Here is a 15,160-nt window from a genome sequence, read left to right as displayed (position 1 = left end):
CAAGCATTTGCAATGCAATAGGTCTCATGTTTGCTCGAGTTCGAGCTATTAGCATTGTAAATTTCTAACTGGAACTTTCTTGCCACACAAACTGCAAAGTAAAACAACTGACATAAGCGAGCCGATTCAAAGCGCCACCATGAGAGCAAAGAGAGAGACAAAAGGAAAAAGAAGTCTGCTTGCAGTTAAAGTTATTGGCAATAGTGCAATTATCCATGTAACAGGATTGATGGCCAAGGCTGTAACAAAACCGCCCTAAGGAGGGACAAACATAAAGCAGTTACCAACGAAAACAAAGGATTTTTGAAAGGCAAGCCAATGAACAAGTGGTAGCGATGGGCGTGCAGTGGGCGTGGTTAAAAGCCCAGATACATGCCAACATGTCAGAAAACCAGCACTTGTGCACTGCTATGCTCGACCTAAAAAGCACCATGATGCGGCCAGCACATTTTCTTAACTCTAGCCATGGTGCACAGCAGCCGCACTGCTCTACAACACGACTAAAAGACAATGGCAAAGCCAAAAATGCTTGCATAGGCAAGACCTATTGGGTTTGGAAATGCTTGTTTGGTGTGCCAGAGGACTGTCTTACTTGCATTTCCTCCCACCAACACTTCTGTTTTGCCTTCTCTCTTTAGTCTGCATGCATGGATACTCGGAAATGGAGTCTGTTTCTTCGCCTCTGAGGTCTTTTGTGAACCCTAGAGATCTCAGATTTTACCGTTGACGTCTTCAAGTCTTTTCTCGCTACTGTACAGAATGGTATCTTGCTCGAAAATTGCACCTCCCATAATTGCACAGTTGACAAATTGCTCAGTTGACAAATTGCACAGTTGACTAAATTGCACCGTTGACTGCATCGCACAGTGCATTTGGAGAGTTCTGTCTCCGTCTCAGTAATTGGCCTGCGGGTCTTCTAATATTAACGCACAGTGAGAGCTGAGACCACCAGGACCTTAATACCAGCTGTTGGCCACACATATGCTTCAGCCTGAATGATGCATGTGTGACTCATCGCATACCTTGTCCTGCAGAAATTATTCAATTTTCTCAGAGATACACTGTATAGAAATAAAATGAATGCATATTTTAACTAAATGGCTTCTTTCCTTGCACACAGAAGGGTGTAGCTTGGTTGGTAAGTTTGGGGGTGGGGTGTGAGCTTCATATTTCCGAACAATCAATCTGGCATATAGGCCCTCATTATGACTTTGGCGGTAATTGCCGCTTACTGCCATGCTGACTGCCACCAACATACTGCAACCGCGGCGGTATACTGCTACGCTTTTATGACCCACACATAGAAATCTGCCACTATACAGACACACACACAAGTCCGCCAGCCCAAAGGTCAGTGATAAACTGGCGGCACCAAAATCCACACCGTTACACCAACAGAAATACCCCCACAGCATTATGACCCAATAATCACCGTGGGGGCCATTCAACTGCGGTAAACCATTGGCGGTACAGACCGCCACGCTCAAAATACACACACACTAACAAAATAACACCACATTGGACAATTCAAAATACACACACCTGACACACATACACACACCACACCCACACACCCACACCAATATAAAACACACACTACCCCCAACCCTTTACGAAAAAAAAAAATTGACAACTGAGAGAAAGACAAGCCAGGAGCACCCACTGAATCAGAGCAACAAAACACCATCACCCATACACCATTCACGCACCTCACAGCACACACCCCAACACATCACCCCCCACTCCCTCACACACACCACTCACACTACACCCATGGCACCACAAAGACACCCCAGGTTTTCAGAGGAGGAGCTAAGGGTCATGGTGGAGGAAATCATCTGGGTAGAGCCACAGCTATTCGGGTCACAGGTGCAGCAGACGTCCATTGCTAGGAAGATGGAGCTATGGTGGAGAGTCGTGGACAGGGTCAACGCTGTGAGACAGCACCCTAGAACATGGGATGACATCAGGAAGAGGTGGAACGACCTACGGGGGAAGGTGCGTTCCGTGGTAGCAAGACACTAGATAGCTGTACAGAGGACTGGCGGTGGACCCCCACCTCCTCCCCCATAACTAACAACATGGGAGGAGCAAGTCTTAGCGATCATCCATCCTGAGGGCCTGGCAGGAGTAGCAGGAGGTCTGGACTCTGGTAAGTCAAATCTTTACTACTTTATCCCCCCCCCACCTGCATGCCATCACAAACTCCTACCCCTACCCTCACCCCATCACTCCACCACCTCATATATAACCCACCATCACAACCCACCCATCCCAATACCAGGCCCTGCATGCTACATCAATTCATGGACCCCCATCACAGACCTGCATAGACACCCATCACCACAGCATGCACACTAGTGACAATCACTTAGCCAACCAAATCACAACTCACACAAGCCAAAGCTGCCTTGGTAATAACGCCATAGAGGGAAACATACCCATGCACAAGATGTCACACACAGAAACAATAACACTGCATTTACATCCCCACAGGACCCCCACACAACGTCACCAGAAAGGAGGTGCCAGCAACATCCAGCCCCCCCCCCCCAGAAGAGGCCCACAGTGATGACAGCAGCTCTGCATGCCTGGATCAGGATGACCAACCTGGCCCATCAGGGACCTATGGACAGTTGGTGACCCAGCCACATTCCCAAACCTACCACCACCACAGCACCCACCTAGTGGGCCCATCCCTCTGTCCCCAGGACACATCAATCAGCAGTGTGTCCACCACTACAGGGACCCCAGGCAACCCCACAAACACAGGATGATCAGGGACCTGGGGTCAGTGGCAGTGGGCACACGGTTCAGGGGACAGAGGCACAGGACAACAGTGAAGCTGGGAGGACTGCTGTGCGACAGGGGGAGGACAGGTCCAGGGAACCGACTCTCCACGAGGCACTCACCAACATCCTGGGAGCATACCACCATTCCCAGGAGACCATGGGCCAGATACTGGCCAAGCTGCAGGAGACCCAGCGGCTGCAGGAGGGACAGTACCAGGGGATCAGGGAGGACCTGAGAGACATCCACGCCACCCTGGTCACCATTGCAGGTGTGCTGGCAGACATGGCCAACACCATGCGGGAGGCAGTGGCACACCAACGGGCCCCTGACACTAGCCACACCGAAGAACAGCCCTCCACCTCCGCTGACGCTAGTGGACAGGAGGCCGCCACTGGAACAACAGGCCACCAGTATCCCACCCCCTGCAGAAGGAGAACCACCATGCAAAAGGTCCCTGCGATCCAGGCAGAAGCCAGAGAACATTGCCAAGACCCCCGCCAGGAAATAAGACTCCCCTGAATGTCACCCCTGTGTCCCAATCTGTCACTCTGTCCACCTTGAACTGCCATTGCTCCACTTCCTATGCCCCCTTGGACAATGCACCTGTGATACAAATAGACTGTACTCTATCCTGGACATTCCTCCGCCATCAACCCAGCCCATTGCAATACACCCTACACTTATTATCACAGAAATAAACACCCTTGGACCTAATACAAGTATGGAGTCTGTCAATTGATTGAAATATGTATTAGTTTAACAAGCTGTAAACATTGCAGTTCAAATGTACAGTTACATATACATAGGTATGACCTCTAGTGGGCAGCAGTAAACACACCAGGAGCCAGAGTGGGGCACAGATATCTGAAAATAGAGATGCCAAAGGGTACAGTAAGTGGCCATAGAAATCGGAAAATCGGGTCTTCTATGTACAATGTCCAACACAAAACTGCAATGGAAGGTGAAGTTACAATGTCTTACCTGTGTGTCACTGGAAGAACTGTTGAATTATAGTTGTTCTGTTGTCCACATCCTCTTTCTTTGCCTCCTCTTCGTCACTGTCCACAGGCTCCACCTCTGCCTCATGACCATCTGCCGCCTCATCCTCCTGCAGAAAGGGCACCTGGCGTACCACGGCCAGGTTGTGCAACATGCAACATGCAACGATGATCTGGCAGACCTTCTTGGGTGAGTAGCACAGGGATCCACCTGTCAGATGGAGGGACCTGAACCTGGCCTTCAGGAAGCCAAAGGTGCGCTCAATGATCCTCCTTGTTCACCCATGTGCCTCATTGTAACGTTCCTCTGCCCTTTTCCTGGCATTCCTCACTGGGGTCAGTAGCCATGAGAGGTTGGGGTAACCAGAATCACCTGCAAATATCGAGGGATACCTGTTAGCCAGACACTCACCCTTAGTGCCAACCCCACACCCATATACCTACATCAGCTGTGTGGGGACCATGGGCTCACCTGTTAGCCACACCCGGTGCCTCTTGAGACATCAAATATGGGATGCTGCTATTCCTCAAGATAAATGCATCTCATGCACAGAGCCAGGATATTTTGCATTGACATGGGAGATGTACTGGTCCACTAAACACACCATCTGCGCATTCATAGAGTGAAAGCTCTTTCGATTTCTGAAAGCCTGTTCATTTCTCCGGGGGGGGGGAGTTAGGGGGTTTCAAAGGAAATATGTGTACCATCAATAGCACCAATGATGTTGGGGATATGTCCCATTGCATAGAAGTCAGCCTTCACTGTGGCCAAATCCTCCACCTGGGGGAATACGATGTAGCTGCGCATGTGTTTCAGCAGGGCAGACAACACTCTGGTCAGCACGTTTGAGAACATAGGCTGTGACATCCCTGATGCCATGGCCACTGTCGCTTGGAAGGAACCACTTGTCAAGAAATGGAGCACTGACAGGACCTGCACTAGAGGGGGGATACCTGTGTGGTGGCGGATAGCTGAAATCAGGTCTGGCTCCAACTGGGCACACAGCTCTTGGATTGTGGCCCTATCAAGTCTGTAGCTAAGGATAATGTGCCTGTCCTTCATTGTCGCCAGGTCCACCAGGGGTCTGTACACGGGGGTATGTCTCCATCTCCTATTCATCCTCAGCGGTTGAACTCTAGGGTGAAAAACGGTGAGCAGATGGTCATATTCAAACATATACTCAGATTAATATGCTTTTCTTTTTTTACAGAAACAGTATGTGAACGTGTAGGTCCGTTGATGTGCCTATGTCTGCTGTGACGCAGTTAGGTACCATGGCCTGTGCCCCCCTGAAATGGCAGCTGCCTGACTTGTGAGGAGGGACAAGTGGAAATGAGGTAATTCTGCTAGTGTTGTGCGCCGTTGTGGGAGGCAGTCGATGACCACCATGCAACACCGCATTAGTTATCATTTGGGGCCTACGGGTTCCAGGAGCCAATGGTGATGTACGCCGGCGGTGACGTTACGCACTGCAGCGGGCGTGACTGCCATTTTCTATCTGTTCACTCACTTGCTACCTGACCTTCAACAGGAGAGGACCTACGCTGCAAGTGCTGCTGTGACCTGTGTCTGGAACCGACCATGGTTCAAGTGTCTGGGGAAAGGGCCCCTGCCTTCACTTCAGAGGAGTTGGAGAGACTGGTGGATGAGGTCCTACCCCAGTACCATTTACTTTATGGTCCTCCAGACCAACAGGTGAGTACACTGTGAGCACGATGCATGTGGCATGAATGTATGGAGTGCTGTATGTAAGCCTCGTGTGGGGGGGTGAGAGGTCCTAGGCAGAGTGCTGCATGTATGGTGGTCAATGTATGTGCGTAAGGGGATGGGAGGGATATGTTGGGCCATGAGTATAACAGTCCAGACGGTATGAACAATACCTTTTCTGCTGTATCTTTTTCTGCAGGTCAGAACCCATCAGAAAAAGGGTCTTTGGTGTGCCATCGCCAAGGAGGTGCCGACCCTGGGGGTCTTTGACAGGCAGAGCACCCACGGCCGCAAACGGTGGGAGGACCTGCCCCGCTGGGCAATGAAGACAGCGGAGGCCCAGCTGAGGCTGGCCTCCCAATGAGGAAGGGGTGCCCATCGTACCCTGACCCCCCTGATGTTCTGCATCCTGGCGGTGGCCTATCCGGAGTTGGATGGACGCTTGAAGGCATCCCAGCAGCGACAAGGGGGTGAGTACAGGTTCAGAATCATGACTTTGAGCGCATTAAGGTGTTACCTGGGTGGGGGATGTGGGCTGTGGGTGCCCCTAGGCCAGGGTGAACATGGCAGGGTAGGTTCCACGATGGGCAAACTCAGATGCACTCCAACCCCAAAAATGTTAGTGGGCATCTACTACCGGGCAGGGTCCTGTGGGTTTCAGATGTGCAACTAATGGCATTAGGCATTGTACTCCATGGCCTAGTGACTAGCATTGTAACTGGTAGTGCATGGCCTAGTGCATAGGGCTGTTCCCTGTGAGTTGTGTACGCCAACGGTACTGTTGTTGCTGCCACTGACCAAGTGTATCCTCTGTCTCTTCCCCCCCTTTTTGTTTTGTCACCCTGTCCTTGTGTGCATCAGCATCATCTGGCGGAGGAGCAGAGGCACCAGCGGCGGAGGGAGCTGCATCCCACATGGGCCTGGAGGCCGAATCCACCGACAGTGAGGGCATCAGTGGGAAGGAGGGCGAGGGAAGCACCACGATGGAGAAAGGAGGGGACACCTCTGTGCCCACCCCAACTACAGGTACAGCCGCCACCCCCGTACCAGCGCCGCCCTCCCACCCCCCATCGAGTTTCCTGCTCACCCAGGAGGGTGGGCATCTCCTTTGCCCCAGGCACCTCAGGCCTTGCCCCAGTCAGCGCTGCTGCCCTTAGTGAGGACGCTATTGACCTCCTGAGATCCCTCTCTGTTGGCAGTCAACCATACTGAATGCCATCCAGGGTCTAGCAGGGCATTTGCAACAAACAAATGCATACCTGGAGGGCATTCACTCTGGTGTGGCGGCCCAACAGAGAGCATTCCAGGCTCTGACAGCAGCCATTGTCCCTGTCTCCAGCCTCCCCCCTCCAACTTCCTCTACCCAGTCCCAATCCCCTCAACCCCAGCCTCAGCCTATCCTCCCTCAACCCCAGCCTATCCCAAGCACACCTTCAGACCTACATGCACCTGTTAGAAATGGAGTCTCTAGTTGGCAGTGGGTTTGCACCCTGCCCAAGTAGGGACCCTCACTCTAGTCAGGATAAGGGAGATACCCGCTCAGATAACCCCTGCTCACCCCCTTGGTAGCTTGGCACGAGCAGTCAGGCTTATCTCAGGAGCAATGTGTAAATCATTTGCACATAACACACAGTACTAAGTGAAAACACTACAAAAGGACACCACACCAGTTTTAGAAAAATAGCCAATATTTATCTATATAAAACAAGACCAAATACGATAAGAATCCAACATACAGTAAGAAAAATATGAATTGTGCAAGATTTACTCAAAACTACAGTTCCTTGAAGTCCTTGAAGTCAATAGCTCAACCTAGGGCTATCACGGCGTCGTGATCAACAAAACCAACAGTTTAGGCCTGCAACAGCGTTGCGGGCCAGCTACGGTGTCGGGAAGACCCGCAAACAGTACCTTGGATTTGCAGGGCGTCGTGATCCTCGCGGTGAGTTCTGGAGGCGGCATCACTGACGTTGCGGTGCCGGATCCTGGGTCGGTGCAGGAGTCGTCGGGCCCCTGAGGTCACACGCGTTGCGGATCGAACTCCAGGCCAGTCAGGTGCGCCGGGGTGGATGGCGTCGAGGCTGCGGTGCGAAGTGGGACGATGCGACGTGCGGTGCCCACAGGTCACAGTGCAGGCAGCAGCTCGGTGATGGCATCCAGCGGCGTCGGTGAAACCAGGGCTGCGGTGTGAAGCGGTGCAACGTGCGGTGTCCACAGGTCACGGTGCAGGCAGCGTCATCGTCGTTGCTGAAGCGCTGTCGTCGGTAGGCCCAAGCCAGCGGTGCAGGACGGGACGGTGCTTCGTGACCCTCACGAGCGGTGTCCACAGGCCACGGTGCAGGCAGGACGCCTGGTGACGACACAGGAGTCGATGGTGCTGGCGTCGGTGGACCGGGGCTGCGGTGCGGGACGGGGCGGTGCTTCGTGTACCTCATAAACGGTGTCCACAGGCCACGGTGCAGGCAGCAACACCGGTGTCAGAAGGAGCATCGTCGTTGGGGATGCCCAGGCTGCGGTGTGAACAGGCGATGCCAGAGTGCAGGGCCCACAGGTCGCGGTGCGAGCAGCGGCTCGGTGAAGTCATCTGATGATGGCGCCGGGGAGACCAGGGTCGCGGTGCGAAGCGGGGCAATGCGACTCCGTGTGGCGTCAGCAGGTCACGGTGCAGGCCAGCGGCGTCGTTGGTGGCGTCGCTGTGGTTTCTCCTCTTGAACAGCACAAACACACAGTTCCCAGTGCTGCAGGTCAAGGAAACTGAAGTCTTTAGTGTTGTTGAGACTTCCAACAGGAGGCAAGCTCTACTCCAAGCCCTTGGAGAATTTTCTCAAGCAGGACACATAGCAAAGTTCACCCTTTGCACTCTTTTCAGGCAGAAGCAGCAACTGCAGGCCAGTTCAGCAAAGCAACACAGCAAAGGGACAGTACTCCTCCTTCAGCTCTTCAGCTCTTCTCCTGGGCAGAGGTTCCTCTTGATTCCAGAAAGATTCTAAAAGTCTGGGGTTTTGGGTCTGCTTCTTATACCCAGTTCTGCCTTTGAAGTTTGCAAACTTCAAAGCAAAGTCTCAAGTGTTTGCAAGATCCTTCCTTGTCTAGGCCAGGCCCCAGACACTCACCAGGGGGTCGGAGACGGCATTGTGTGAGGGCAGGCACAGTCATTTCAGGTGTGAGTGACCACTCCTCCCCTCCCCTTCAGCACAGATGGCTCATCAAGATATGGAGGCTACACCCCAGCCCCCTTTGTGTAACTGTCTAGAGGAGAGATGTGAACAGCCCAACTGTCAAACTGGCCCACACAGGGAATCCACAAACAGGCAGAGTCACAGAATGGATTAAGCAAGAACATTCCTACTTTCTAAAAGTGGCATTTTCAAACACACAATCTTAAAATCAACTTTACTAAAAGATGTATTTTTAAATTGTGAGCTCAGAGACCCCAAACTCCACATGTCCATCCGCTCCCAAAGGGAATCTACACTTTAATCAGATTTAAAGGTAGCCCCCATGTTAACCGATGAGAGGGACAGGCCTTGCAACAGTGAAAAACGAATTTAGCAATATTTCACTGTCAGGACATATAAAACGCATAACTATATATCCTACCTTAACCATACACTGCACCCTGCCCTTGGGGCTACCTAGGGCCTACCTTAGGGGTGCCTTACATGTAAGAAAAGGGAAGGTTTAGGCCTGGCAAGTGGGTACACTTGCCAAGTCGAAGTTACAGTCAAAACTGCACACACAGACACTGCAGTGGTAGGTCTGAGACATGATTACAGAGGGTGGGTGGCACAACCAGTGCTGCAGGCCCACTAATAGCATTTGATTTACAGGCCCAGGACACACGCTTGACGCAGTTTTTACCGCAAGCCAACACATACCCTACACCCACACCACCGAACTCCTCTGGACTGACCACCACTGCGTCCACTTCTCCTTCACCAAACCCCCCACAACTCTACCATCAACACACCACACCCTACCACATGTAGGACAAGATCCCCACAGAACTACTAAACTCCCAACTGGCCCACAACCCCCCCAAGCCAACAACCCCAACACAGGAGCACACAACCTCTCCAAATGGATCACCACCTGCGCAGACACACTAGCCCCCCTCAGAAAACACATCGCCACCCGCAACATCACCTGGTTCACCCCTGAACTCCAAGACTCCAAACGCAAATGCTGCCAAGCTGAGAAAATATGGCGACTAGGACCCTCTACAACCAACTTCTCCACCCTCAAAACCACCATTGGCACCCATCACCAACTCATACGCACCAAGAGATCACTACAAGACACGCCTTGACAACAATTCTCAAAACAGCAAAGAGCTCTTCACCATCATTAATGAACTTTCCAAACCCAAAGCCAGCAACATAGACCCCTCACACACACAGCCCCTATGTGACGCCCTTTCCAGCCACTTCCTCCACAAAATCCTGGACATCCACAACAGCTTCATACCACACACACCCCTCACTCACCCAACCCCCACTCTTGACCCCCCCACCACACCCCACACGAAGAAACCGAAAAAACTATGAACTCCATCCACTCCGGATCCCCCTCCGACCCCTGCCCACATCGCATCTACAACAAAGCCATCCCAACCGTCGCCCCCATACTCTGCAATAATCAACTCCTCCTTCGACTCCGCCACCTACCCAGGCCCCTGGAAGCACGCGGAAATCACCGCTCTCCTCAAAAGACCCCAAGCCGACCCCGAGATCCTACCGCCCCATCTCCCTCCTCCCTTTCCCCGCCAAGGTTGCCGAGAAACTAGTCAATTCCCGCCTATCCCACTTCCTCGAAGCAAACAACACTTTGGACCCCTCACAATCTGGGTTCCGCAAGAACCACAGCATGGAAACCGCCCTCATCGCATGCACTGATGACATCAGGATCAAAGTCGACAAAGGTGTGACCGTCGCACTCATCCTCCTAGACCTCTCAGCAGCCTTTGACACCGTCTGCCACCACACACTCCGCACACGCCTCCACAACATAGGAATTCGCCACAAAGCCTTAGACTGGCTCACCTCCTTCCTCACCGACCGGACCCAGAGTGTCCGCCTTCCACCCTTCCATTCCAACACTACCAAGATCACCTGCGGAGTCCCCCAGGGGTCCTCCCTCAGCCCCACACTCTTCAACATCTACATGATCCCCCTAGCCAACATCCTCCGAGTTCACGGAATCACTATCCTCTCCTATGCATATGACACCCAGCTCATCCTCTCCCTCACCCGCAACCCCACCACCGCCAAAACCAACTTACACGCTGCTCTCCTCGACACAGCCAACTGGATGACCACTAACCACCTCAAGCTTAACTCCAACAAAACCGAGATCATCATCTTCGGCCCCAACAAAACCACATGGGACGACTCCTGGTGGCCCACAGCCCTAGGCCCCGCACCCACCCCCGCAAACCACGCACGCAACCTCAGCATCATCCTGGACCCTTCCCTCTCCATGACACAGCAAATCAATGCTCTAACCTCCTCTTGCTTCCACACACTCCGCACTCTAAAAAAATCCTTCAAATAGATTCCCCCAGAGACCATGAAGACAGTCACCCACACACTCATCAGCAGCAGACTGGACTACGGTAACGCCCTCTACACCGGCACCACACTCAAACGCAAACTCCAGAGAATCCAGAACACAGCCACGCCTCGTCCTTGGCCTCCCCCGCCACAAACGAATCTCACCTCACCTCAAATCCCTTCACTGGCTCCCCATAGACAAGAGAATCACATTCAAGATCCTCATCCATGCACACAAATCTCTCCATAGCACCAGCCCAACCTACCTCAACGAAAGAGTGAACTTCCACACTCCCACACGCAACCTCCGATCAGCCGACCACGCCCTAGCCACAGTCCCCCGCATCCAACGCACCACCACAGGAGGCAGGTCCTTCTCCTACCTCGCCCCCAAAACCTGGAACTCCCTCCCCACCAACCTTCGCAAAACCAAAGACCTCCTGCTCTTCAGAAAGAACCTCAAGAAATGGTTGTTCGATCAGTGACCCTCCATCTCCCCCCCCTTGATTATCCTCCCCAGCGCCTTGAGACCCTCACGGGTGAGTAGCATGCTCTAAAAAAATGTTGATTGATTGATTGATTGATTGGGCACCTCTAGTACACTTTACTAGGGACTTACCAGTAAATCAGATATGCCAATCATGGATAAATCAATCAACAGTACAATTTCTATAGGAGCAGTTGAACTTTAGCACTGATTAGCAGTGGTAAAGTGCGCAGGGACAATAAACCAACAAAAAGAGGCCTGAAAAAATAGGAGGAAGAAGGCAAAAAGTTTGGGGATAACCCTGCAAAAAGGGCCATTTCCAACAGCACCCAAATAAACACACATAAGTGGCTCAGGCAAACACAAGCACCACACTTCATCCCACAGGCACTCACACAAGCACCATCCAGTTGCAGACACACCAACAGCCACTGCCTCCACTGTGTCCCCCTCCTCCTCGTTGTCCACCTCCCTACCAGTAGCGCCTCCACTCACGCCTGCATGCACTACATCCTCATCCACTACCTCCATCACCAGCACAGCTACCACAACACGACCCTCACTGGCAGTCACCACCCCCACATCCATGCACATCAGTGGTGGCCGGCAGCTTTAGGGGGGAGGGGGGCGGGCGGGAAGCACACACACACACACTCATTCTTTCACACACAGACATGCACACACGCACGCACATCCATTAACCACACTCATACCATTCAAACATGCACACACGCACCAAACATTCATTTAAAAAGATCGCACACACTCATTCTTTCACACACACACAAACGTACATCCATTAACAACACTCATAACACTCAAACATGCACGCACGCACCAAACATTACATTTAAAACATCACACACATACACACACACACACTTACCTTCAGCTTCCAGGTCCCAGGAGGGCTGGGACTGCTGCCTTCCCTCACTGGCTAACCTTTGGTCAGCCAATGAGGGAAGGCAGCAGTCCCAGCTTCGTCACAGAGTGGGATGGGGTCAGTGAGACTGCTGACCCCACCCCACTCTGTGACGAAGTGTCACTGATTGACACTCGCCCTGGGCATTTCAGGGCTTAAACCTGAAGCGCCCAGGGAGAGTGTCAATTGGTGACGCTTTCCTCGTCACCCAGGGGAGGGCCTCAAGGCACCTTTGCTGAGCCTAGGAGGTCACGCCCATAGGAGCTGTGACCTCCTCAGCCCAGCAAAGTTCACCTCAGGCAGCCAGGAGTCTGCGCAAATCGCGCATGTCTGCTCCTGGCTGCCTGACCAGAACATGAAGAGTGTCTGTCAGGCTGACCTTTGTTCAGCCTGACAGACACTCTTCATGAGGGGCAAAAGGTGGGGGGGCGTGGCCCCTCTGCCCTAAAGGACGAGCCGCCACTGATGCACATGTCCCCTGTGTCCTCTCCCACTGTGTCTGTGCCCCCTCCTCCCAAAGTACACAAACGCAAGCACTCAGGCACCCAACAGCCATCCACCTCACAATAGCATCCAGCCCATGCACCTGCACCCAAACACAGCAGACAGACACCTCCTACAACCACTCCCTCTTCCTTCACTCCCAAACCTTCACCCTCTTCCCGCCTCAGTGTCCCTAAGAAGCTTTTCCTCGCCACCCTTGACCTATTCCCTGCCCCTCCCCATTCTTCACGTCAGGCCAGGGTGGCCAGAACCCAGCCCAGCACCTCAGCCACCCAGTCCACGGCCACTGTAGTTTCTGCAGCTACTCCAGGTGTGAGAGGCGCCAAGGAGGTACCCGTCAGCACAGCCAGTGTACCTGCACCACCAGCCAAGGGCAAGAAGGGGCAGCCAGCTAGCAAGAGCAAGTAGGGGACACCAGCCAGCAAGGGGAAGGAGGCACCACCAGCCAGCAAGGGGAGGAAGGGAACACCAGCTGGCAGAAGCAAGGAGGCACCACCATCTGCCAAGGGCAGGAAGGGGACAACAGCTGCCAAGGCCAATGTGAAAGGAACTGACGCCGCAGGCAGGATGGATCTGGTGCCTGGGGTCTGGGGCGGCATCTGGGCAAACAACACCAGCCATGGCACTCCAGCTGTCCGAGGCTGCAGGGGAAGGGCTGGAGCCTCCCCCCACCACTGCCTACACCACCGCCAGCACTACCACCTGCACCGCCACCTGCACCGCCACCAACACCACTGCCAGCAGCAGCAGCCCCAGTGGGCAGCCGTCCGAGGCTGCAGGAGAAGGGCTGGAGCCTCCCCCCACCACTGACAACACCGCCGCCAGCCCCGCAACTGCCATCCACTGAGCAGCCGTCACCGCCGGCGAGTAGTGTGTAGTCGTGACTACATGGGCTGTAGTGCGTCCTGTCCCCTGCAACACCTGTAGGTGTGACACCAAGGTGAGAGACTGTGACCTTGCACCATCCAGATGAAGCACACTGGGCACAAGGCCCCCTCCAGAACCAGTGGAAGAAGGCATCCACTCACCCCCTCCTTGCCAGGATGAAGCACACTGAGCACAAGGCCCCCTCCAGAACCAGTGGAAGAAGGCATCCATTCACCCACTCCCTGCCAGGATGAAGCACACTGGGCAGAAGGCCCCCTCCAGAACCAGTGGGCAAACCACCCACTAGAGAGACTGTGGCTTTGCACTCCCCAGAACCAAGCAGTGGGCAAACCACCCACTTGAGAGACTGTGGCCTTGCACTCCCCAGGACATCTCAGAGGGCATGTAGCCCCCTCCAGGAACAGTGGCATTGTACCATTTTCTGGCTGAGGTGCCCCCCATTCCCCGTCCCCCTGAGGTGCCTATGTGTTTTCGACCTGATGCCCCTGCAGTGTTCTCTCCGTATTGAGGCAGGAGTCAAGTGTGGCCTTGGCCTATGTGTTATGGCCCCATGGGCCACGGACATTTTGGAGTGGGCATTGTCCCTCCATTTGTATATATTGTACATACTGTTTATTGCTTTAAGGACGTATTTATCTAAATTTGTAATATTACACTCAATTTAATCAATTCCTTTTGTCCTTGTGTTATTCCTGAGGGGTACGGGTGTTTATGAAATGTTGTTGCATCTGTTTGTGTGTATGTGTTGGGGGTGGGGGTGTTGCGTGTGTGTGTCACTCTCTTTTTCATCCCCCCATCCCTTGTGTGCTAGGTGCGGTACTCACCATGGTCATCTTCGCCGGCGTTCGTGTTCCTGGTGTAGGAGGAGGTATACCAGCATGGGGAAGATCTGCAATTCCGGCTCCAAGGCGTTGTGGTTCTTCCTTGATAGTCGAGAGGTAAGTTGTTTCCCTTCTGTGTACTGTTTTCGCCGTGCTTTTGATGATGTTGGTACCGTCCTGGAAAAGCTGGCGGATTGGCTTGTGTAATGCTGTGGGCGGTAACATTGTCTTCCGCCTGGCTGTTGGCGGTTACCGCCGTGGTGTATGTTGCTACTGCTGTGGCGGTCGGAGTGTTAAAGTGGCTGTATGTGTTGGCGGTTTCCGTCGTGGTCATAATTAAATGTTTCTTACCGCCGGCCTGTTGGCGGTATTACTTCCGCTTTATCACCGACTGCGAGAGCTGTAATGAGGGCCATAATATTAAAATACAATATACAACAAGCAAGGTGCATGAGAGGGTTTAAGGGAAGCGGAAAGACAGAGGAGG

Source organism: Pleurodeles waltl, chromosome 2_1 (assembly GCF_031143425.1).
Source record: "Pleurodeles waltl isolate 20211129_DDA chromosome 2_1, aPleWal1.hap1.20221129, whole genome shotgun sequence".
NCBI classification, from domain to species: domain Eukaryota; kingdom Metazoa; phylum Chordata; class Amphibia; order Caudata; family Salamandridae; genus Pleurodeles; species Pleurodeles waltl.
Note: the sequence above shows the minus strand (reverse complement) of the source record.